This window comes from Mesoplodon densirostris, chromosome 4 (genome assembly GCF_025265405.1).
Source record: "Mesoplodon densirostris isolate mMesDen1 chromosome 4, mMesDen1 primary haplotype, whole genome shotgun sequence".
Lineage (NCBI taxonomy): Eukaryota > Metazoa > Chordata > Mammalia > Artiodactyla > Ziphiidae > Mesoplodon > Mesoplodon densirostris.
This window is the reverse complement of record NC_082664.1, coordinates 54,179,567-54,189,556: the sequence shown is the minus strand read 5'-3', so window position 1 is coordinate 54,189,556 and position 9,990 is coordinate 54,179,567.

The window sequence follows — 9,990 nt, the reverse complement described above, 5'->3', positions numbered from 1 at the left end:
ATGTATGGGGGTTTCAATTTCTCCACATCTTGACCAACACTTGTTTTCCTTAAAAAAAAAAAAAAAAAGAAAGAAAAAAACCTATCCTACTAATGGTAAATTGACATCTCATTATGGTTTTGATTTGCTGTATTTTGTTTTAATGATGATTTTTGCACTATCATCATAAGAGTTATTTATCTGTGGATTTTTTTCTTTTATTGTCTGTCTGGTTTTGATATCAGGGTAATGCTGGCCTTGATGGATGAGTTAGAAAGAGTTCACGTCTCTTCTTTTTTTGGGGGAAGAATTTGATAAAGATTGATGTTAATTCTTTAATCTTTATTATTTTCTTCTTTCTGCTTATTTTGGGTTTGGTTTGCTCTTTCTTAAATTTTAGCTTTTCAAGTTGAAAGTTAGGTTATTGACTTGAAATCTTCTTTTTCAGTGAAGGTATTTACTGCTGTGAATTTCCCTTTGAGTATTTTCATTGCATCCCATAAGTTTTGGTTTGTTGTGTTTTGTTTTCAAGCATATAAAAATATTTTCTAGTGTCACTTTTGATTCATTCTTTGACTCATTGGTTTTTAGGAGTTTTCTGTTTGACTTCCACATATTTGTGAGTTTAAAAAATTTCCTTCTATCATAAATTTTTTATTGAAGTATATAGTTGACTTACAATATTATATTAGTTTCAGGTGTACAACATAGTAATTAGATATTTTTATAGGTTGCCCTCCCTACAGAGTTATTATAAAATATTAACTACATTCCTTGTGCTGTACCTTACATCCTTGTAACTTATTTATTTTATACCTACTAGTTTGTACTTCTTAATCCCATTCACCTATTTTGCCCCTACCTCCCAACCCACTCCTCTCTGGTAACCCTGCTATAAATAGTAACTGTAATCCTCAGGAAAACAACTAAGAAAATAACTAAAAAATAAATAGTAAGAGAAGTGACAAGGGAATTAAAATAATATACCAGAAGATATCAATTTAGTCAAAAGAAAGCTGTAAAAGAGGAACTGAAAAAAACAAAAAATATAAGGCTTATAGAAAACAAGTAGCAAACTGGCAGGATTAAATGTTTCTTATCAGTAATAATAGTAAATATCTATGAGTTAAATGCTCCAAATTAAATGCAGAGATGGATTAAAAAAACCATCCAACTATATATTGTCTACAAGTGACTCACTTTACATACAAAGACATAAATTGGTTAAAAGTTAAAGGATTGAAAAAGATATTCCATTTGAATATGTCACACAAAAAGAACTTAAAATTTCATAAAATAACATATTGGCAGGGGAGAGAGGTCAAATGACATCCACAGAGAAGTCTGCTTTCTATACTTGATTATTAATGCAAGGGAGATTTTTGGTTATTTCTTACAAAGGATATAACTGTTCTTACCCTCTAAAATCTATCATGAGAGATCTACTCACTCATCTCTCACTTAGTTAACCTTGTTACCTGTGTTAGTTATTTATTTATTACTTCTGAGCTCCAAATCCATCTTGCCTTGCCTTGCCTTACCTGGCTTTGTGATCCTGGACTTTCTGGACTTTTCTCCTTTGCTAGGTAACTTGATGTTAGACTTCACCAATAGAGGACACTGAAAGGCCATTACAATCAGAGCAGGAGGAAGGGACTTCTTTTCCTTTAAGGGTGTTCTGGGTTCAACATGGCAGTCAGTGGATTGGTATGCAAGTGGCCTGGTACTCTTCACCACAGTACCAAGTTTCATAGATTAGAAGTTCATGCTTTCTGAAATATTTCTCCATCCCATAGCAGCAGCCCTGGTGGCTCTCTTGAAGCCAGCATTCTCCAGGTAATTTCTTTTCCACCTAAAGTGCCACTATGGTCACCAGTCAAAGCAGAAGCTAATGGTAGTTAGGGGAAAGCTGGAGTCTCAGCCTAAGTTTAACTCACAGCAGTTCCTGAATATATAATTGAAATAGATATACTTGGGAACTGGCAGAATCCTTACATTAACTTTGTGACCCATGGGTAAAGACCATGGTGAAAGTCCCTGGGCTTCTCCCTTTCTATTCAGATATTAAGCCAGAAACAATATTACATCCTTGAAGGAATTGCAAAGATTTGTACTGTTATCAAAGATTGTAAAGATGCAGAGAAGCTATACTTACCACATCCTCATTTAACTTGACTATTTGGTCTGTGCAAAAGTTGGATAGATCTTGGAGAATAACTTTGGTGGCTCTGTTTGCAGTCAATAAAACAGGCACACAGCGAATCAAAACAGACCTTGGGACTTGGTTTTCAAATACTGATGTGGCCTATCCATTTTTCTCCATACAAAAAATTGCAGGGACCACCAGAATGTTTGCCTTTTCTAGCAGGCAATAGTACATCCTCAAGGTTATACTTTAGAGCTATTTCTACTCTCCTGCTCTCTCCCATAACATAGTCTGCAAATATCTTAATTATCCACACTGATTCTGATTAGATAGGATGAGATGGAGGTAGCAGATAATTTAAATGCCTTAGTAAGACGTATGCGAACCAGAGAGTAACAGATAAACTGCACAAAATTTCAAGACTTTCTTACCTCAATGAAATTTCTAGGGGTTCAATAATCTGGAGCACAAGATATATTCATCAGGATGAAACACAAGCTACTGTATTTCACACCACCTACCACACACAAACACAATGAGGCATGATGTTTGGAATTTAAAAGCAACATATACTACATTTGTGTGTTCTATTTTAACCTATATACCAAATTACCTAAAAGTTGTTATTCCCTGAGCAAAAGAATACTCTGAAGCAAGTTCAGGCTCCAGTGCAACCTGCTTTTCTCCTTGGGTCTCATAATCCAGGAAATCCAATGATATTCAAATTATCTGTGGCAAATAAGAATGCTGTATGGAGAATCTGGCAAGAACCTATAGGAGAATTGCAGTACAAACTTCAAAAATTTTGGAGAAAACCCATACCTTCTTCAGCCGGTAACTATTATTATTTTGAGAAACAGCTTCTGACTTTTACTACTTGTCATTAGGAAAGACAATGCACCATGGGATATCAGGTGACCATGAAGTCTGAGCTCTCAGTCATGTTGTTTTTTGATCAGACTGAAGGTTGGGCATGAGCAAAATTAATATGTCATCAAGTGGAAACAGTATATAAGAGGCTGGGCTCAGGCAGACCTCAAAGGTGCAATTTTTACTTTAAAGTAAAACCAATGGGTCTGTGAATAAATTTGAGAACTAATTAATATAACAACTATAGATACAATACTATTGGGACTGTGTGTCTCCTTATTTTAGAGAGTGAGAACATCTTTATTTGTATGAAGTATGAATGTGTCTTGTTAGGTGGAAATATAAAGTTGTTTTGTTCACCTGCTTTCAGGTCTAGCATAGGAACAGGGATATTACAGTACATTGTGCAGGGTTTGTGAAGGGTGTGAGAGGAAAGAAGAAAGGCTACCATTTTTGAAAGTAATAAATTATTCAGATTCACGGGTGTCTAATCTGTATTAACTGCTCACATTTAAAAAATAACTATTTATTTAGCTTGTGGGTGCAGGTATACTTCAAATCTGTGACGCATTTCTTAGTTTATGTATATATGTCCAGTTCTGCTTGAGAATCTTGTAATATAAATCTCTTAGGGGGAAAGGCCTGTTTTTTTGGCTTCTGAATGTTTTCTCTTGTTCTTTTTATTGCCCTTAAAAGGAATTTCAGTGACGGTACAGATGACCGGAGGCCATAGTGTTAAGTGATTCTGTGATGATAACTTGAAAAGTTCAGAAAGTATTTCAGGGACAGCAAGTACCAGGGAGAGTGTCAGCAACAGCATTACATACAGTTCACATGAATCAAGTCGCCAAATTTTGAAAAGTTTGCACTAAGAATATATCATGTAACAATTTTTGCAGGAAGACAGAATGAATTCTTTATTATTGATGATGAAGCAGTACAGACAAAATGTACTTCATTCAAAATGAATTTCTTTTTAGCCAGACTAGCATTTAGAGTTATGGCAAGAGACATTATTTATTTATTTTTTATTTTTTGGCATGGTATTGATCTGAATATAGAAAAGAACAATTGCTTTATGGGCAATATAATCATAATTAGCACTGTATGGAAAATTTTCACATCATCTGTGAAATTATTTTTGCTAGATATTTCATTTTTTGCCCAGGGCATTTATGTTAATTTAGCCACACATAAAAATAGTTTTTCTGTAAGAACAACTTTCCATATTCTCTATTCTAAAATTATAATCTATTTTTCCCCAGGAAGGAATATAGTAAGCTTTATGTGAACTAAAGAGAAAATCGATGAATATAAAGAGTTATCACAGTTAATTCACATTTGACTATTCAGTATTTTTGCACAGTGAAGCAAACTTAAGTCATTCAGGGAGACATTCAGCTCTCCATATGAGAAAGCTCAATTAAACATGGCTTAAACATAAGGACAATTAATTCAAGAATTATAGCAAGAAGTCCTAATATCTGTTATTCCAGAATTGTTGAATCCAACATCTCTGAGAGGCTCTTGGCTTTACTGTCATGGTCATAAGATCATTTATGCTGCTTCAAGCATCCTGTCTTTCCACATCAGTGATCAAGGCAGGCAAGAAGAAAGGGTGTGGGTTTCCTTCAATTAACTACCTCTTTATCAGTGCAAAGGTTCTCTTCAAAGTGAATAGCTAAGGCAATTCCTCTGGGAGGATCAACCCATGGCCCACACCAATTAAGTCAAAGAGCCTGTAGATTAGTTACCTTCTTAAGTATATGTCCAAAAACAACTTGTCTACTTGGCAGTTATATCCCTTTTACATTGTAAAATAGTACACAGAGAAAACATTTGACTTTTTTGTTTGTTCAGATTTCCAATAAATAGATAACCTTAATATATATTTAACCCTGAACATTTTGAATAATCTCATTAACATACTTCTGCAGTGGCTTCTCTGGATTCAATCTGAATATTATTAGCAATTGACAGTAACTATGCTGCACCAAAGTTCAGTCTGGAATCATAAAGGCCTAAGTACAGGTAAGTATATGATGGGGAAATTGCTTTCCTTCATTTGTAAAATGTAGATGTTAGTACCTACCCCATAAAGTGTGCCTGTGTGTGTGTGCCTGTGTGTGTGTGTGTGTGTGTGTGTGTGTGTAGAGGGAACATTAAATGAGATCATGAACATAAAACTTAAAGCATATTTTGTCTCACAGAGTAAATCTTTAATAAATATAAATTCTAAAATGTTGATAATGATGATGAAGAAGAAGATGATGATTTGATCTCTTATAACTTTTGCTCTGAGCTGGAAACTAAATATGTGCCAAATGAACCACATATCCATAATCATAGGTTAACGTGAGATAATCAAATATTTAGCATTCAGTTTAAAGTTTAATTTATATCCTTCTTTTTTCTCTCATTTATTGAATATTTAGTGTTCTCTATCCACTGTGCAAAGCTCTTTACTTACCTTATTTCTTTTAATCTCCAATTATGACTTGTTTTACAGAAGAAGAAAGAGGTTCGGAAAGGTGAAATAACTTGTCCAAATCATAACTAGGCTGGGGTGGGACAGGGATTCAGGCACAGTTCGGCTTTGCTCCCAGCCTCTGCTTTTAGCCACTGCAGGGTTTTGCTTCTCTTTTACAATGCTTTTATGAAAAGTTTTTACACAACCCATCTATGTACTTAAGTTCTAAACTATAAATATTGTCCTTGGGTATAGAGACTCTAGAGCTTTGTTTTCACTTTTCCTCTCGTCTCTGGTACTCTTCATTCATCATACTTTCTCTCAGGATTACTTACTTAATATACTTGTAAAAGGTTCTTATGAGAATTGCTGCAAATTGTTAACTAGTTTCCTTGTACAAACATCGACATTTGAGCTAATTTCTTGATTGTTTCCATTAAAATTTGTTATAGTTACAGAATTTTTTCTCTGTTAATAAAATATTTACACAAATTTTTCTGTTACAGAATTTTTTCTGTTAATAAAATATTTAGATTTCTTGTAAGATATGCATGCATACTGACTAAATATATAGTAATAACATTTTACACATAAGTGAGTTAGCATTTGTCTCTTTTATTGTAATCTTGAATTTTAGATGAGTGGTGTAAATGTTCATAGTTCATTTTACAGGCTGAACTGTGTCCCCCTAAAATTCTTGTTGAATTTAGTGGAAGCCCTAAACCTCAGTACCTCAGAATGTGACTGTATTTAAAGACAGGGCCTTTTAAGGGGTGATTAAGTTAAAATGAGGTTATTAGGGTGGGCCCTGATCCAATCTGTTGTCATAAGAAGAGTAAATTTGGACATAAAAAAGAACACTAGGGGTGCAAGCACAGAGAAGAGACCATATGAGTACACAGTGAGAAGGTGGCCGTCTGCAAGCCAAGGGAAGAGGAGGCTTCAGGGTAAACCAAACCTATTAACACCTTGATCTTGGACTTCTAGCCTCCAGAACTATGAGAAAATAAATTTCTATTGATTAAGTGTCCCAGTCTGTGGTATGCTGTTATGGCAGCCCTAGCAAACTAATAGAGTCATTCATTTAATTATTCATTCATTCATTGAAGAAATATTTACTACAAATGTCCACTCTACTCCCGATATGCTCCTAGTGTCTGGGGATAGAACATTGAATAAAGGAGAGAATCCTGGCAAACATGAAATGCATGTGAAATGTTAGTGCCATGGAGGAAAAGAACAATCTGTAAGGAAAGCCTAAGAACTTGTTTGTCTAATTGATGTTGTTGTTGGAGAGGATGATCAAAATCATAGTCGTGTTAATATACCACAGAAGTTTTCCAGGTGAGTTTTTGAGAAAGATAAGTATTTCTTATAAGAGATTATAAAATTGTATATATAGCTGCCTAAGTTAAGTTGAACAACCTTGTTAAGTTGATATAACTTATTTGTTTGTAATTATCTGTTCATTGTAGCAACTGAGTTTACTGTGGTTGCTGAATGTTAAAATGGCTTATAGAAATAGGGAATGTTTTGCTTTACCCCATTTTCCTGACCACTAGTTGATCTACATCTTCTGATTTACATGGAAGTAGAAATGTGTCATAGGAGAGTGACACATGTAGACTTACAGGGTGAATAGATTGAGATATGAAAATGAAGACAACTGGTGGGATTGTAAATTTTCAGAGACAATTCTACCTTGATGAAGTGTGACTCGATGAGGCAGCTTTAACAACAGATACCGAGGCTCCTTGTACTGTGTGGCAGCCTTGACCTAGACTTGCTAGAAGCAGTATATGCTGCGGGGATAAAGAACTGCGTGAAATTCTGAAAAAAGCCGCATCCCTGAAGTCTGCATTGATTTGAGGCTCTGCTGTACAGAAGCAGAATAAAGGTAAAGAAGACATTTCATTGTTCTCTTCAGACAACAGAGATGACACCATTGTCTGAGGCAATTCAGCAGCAGCATAAGCATTAGCCTGAGTGGTGATCTGAATAGTTACCTAACTGGGAAACAGGAGATAGAAGATTATGCTACACAGAGTATGGGGCTGGCCTTGGTCCTGATGATTCTGTGCCTCATTGGGGATATAATCCAATAGATTATATCTATAGATTCTGGAGTGGGGCAAATCTCTTGGAAGAGGGCTGAAGTTCTGTAGTTATGAAGGTACAAAATGTGGGATTAATGGCTAGCCTGATTTATTTTGTATTCACAAGAGGATGAGGTCTTGGGATCAAAGTTGGTGGCACTGAAACATATCCCCCAAACTGAGAATGAGCTGATCAAGTAGACTACTGAGAATCTTTATTGGAATTCTTCATAGTATGTGTGCCTTTAAGCCAAAACATAATTCTCATGCTGGGTATTTTTTGCTATAATTTAGAGCTTCTCAAAAATTTCTATGGCACATAACTTTGTGAGAATCCATGCATCACATCTATTCTTTGTCATACCTAAGATTTTATAATTCAGAAAAAAAGATTTGGTTTTTACACTTTAATTGAATTACACAATTTCCAAATTTTGACTCTCTTTAGGGATTTATTTTAAAAACTGAAGAGTAAGGACTATTCTAGTCTTAGTTCCTTTACTGAATTTCTGAATTACTTAATTTTGCTCAGTCACTTTCCTCTGTTGCACAAACAAACACAAAAACAAGCAAGGAACAATGGTGAATTATTGTTAGGTGACAATTCTTTTACAAATCAGGTTCACTGATAGGAAATGTATATAATAAAATAGCATTATATAAATATAAAATACAAGTGTTATTATTTGATTAACCACAATTTATAAGAATTATTGTCTGGCTCTTTTTTTGTGGGATTACCCTCTTTGCTTTGAGGCAGATTGTTTCTGAATGCAATGTCTTGCTCTCTTTCTATATAATGTGTGTTTTTCATTTCTTAATCTTTTAATATAGTCTAAATTTAAAACATGAAATGAGTCCATTTTTGCATTACCATTTGCCTTTTTTAAATGAAGGGCTCAAGTCACTCCAGGTTTATGAGCTTCTTGCTACTGCCAAGTATTAGTTTTAACTACAGCATTTTATCAGTCTGCTTCAGAAAGGAGGTTAAACAGGCCAGTTACCTTTCACCTCTCCTGCCAATTCACAGAAACATAATGGCCATTTAAAAATTTTCTAATCTACCCAATTTATCTAAATCAAGTCAAATCAAATACATTTAAAACCATTTTTTCCATTTGCTCTTTGTTTTATGAAACTCTGAATCACTGCTAGCAGTTATTTCTATATCTACCCCCAAAACATACCTAGTTACAAATAGAACGAACTTTGTGATGTTAAAATATTAAAAGGAGGGCTTCCTTGGTGGCGCAGTGGTTGAAAGTCCGCCTGCCGATGCGGGGGACGCGGGTTCGTGCCCCAGTCTGGAAAGATCCCACATGCCACGGAGCGGCTAGGCCCGTGAGCCATGGCCGCTGAGCCTGCACGTCCGGAGCCTGTGCTCCGCGGCGGGAGGGGCCACAGCAGTGAGAGGCCCGCGTACGGCAAAAAAAAAAAAAAAAAAAAAATTAGAAGGAAAATTTAAGGTTGCTCATTTAGCAGTATTGCATTGATGATGGATAGTGAATAGACAAAAGGATGGGTTCATATTTAAATGTGCAAAATAAAAAATTGCATATACTTATCAGTAGACAGATGTTAGTAACTAGGGCAGATATAAACATTAACATTTTTAATAACTTAAAATAACATGTGATTAAATCAGTATTTTGGGAAACTTTCATAAAAATAATACATGTAGTGCTGTTCTTAAGATTATATAATAGATTAGGTTCTGTTATGGCTAAAATTGTTGTAGTTATTCATTTATCTAAATTCATTAATTTAGAAGATTCTCAGAGCTTAACTAGGGAAGTAAGATAATGTTTCTCCTCTGTGTCTGGTAGTAAGTGTCCCTTTAAGAATCATTAAAATTCTTAAAGTGATATGGGCAGATAGCCTTATTGTCTATTACTATCTAGGAAGAGTGGATTTTCAAACTTTTATTTCCTTGATAAAACTTCAGATTCCCTCAGGCCAACCTATTAAAATTTTGATTCATGGGACCTGAGATGAGCCACAAAATGTGTGTGTGTGTGTGTGTGTGTGTTAGTTGTGATGGTAGGAGAGAGAATATGCCCATATTAAGCAATATAGAAATAATATTATTAAATATTCCCTTTGGTTAAAAAACAAAGTCCCTTTGTATTCCACCAGTAAACCTTCTAAACACTCAACTGCCGAAACCCAGCAGTGTGAAAGCAGTGGAAGTGTGTAAGTTGCTTTTTCAGAGTGCTGTCAGCATGGATGTGTTTGACTGCACTCTGCTGGCTGAGAAGCTGAGAAAAGAAGTAACCCCAGAGTATGAGAAATGAGGCACTACTATGGTCTGGCTCTCCCACAGGGGAGAGAGTGGAGCTTATACTCCACAGAGAAGACCTTTGGCCAGTTGTTGCCCTCCGGCCCTTTAGATTCCACAAACTAGCAGCTGTAGGTATTGAATCAACCAC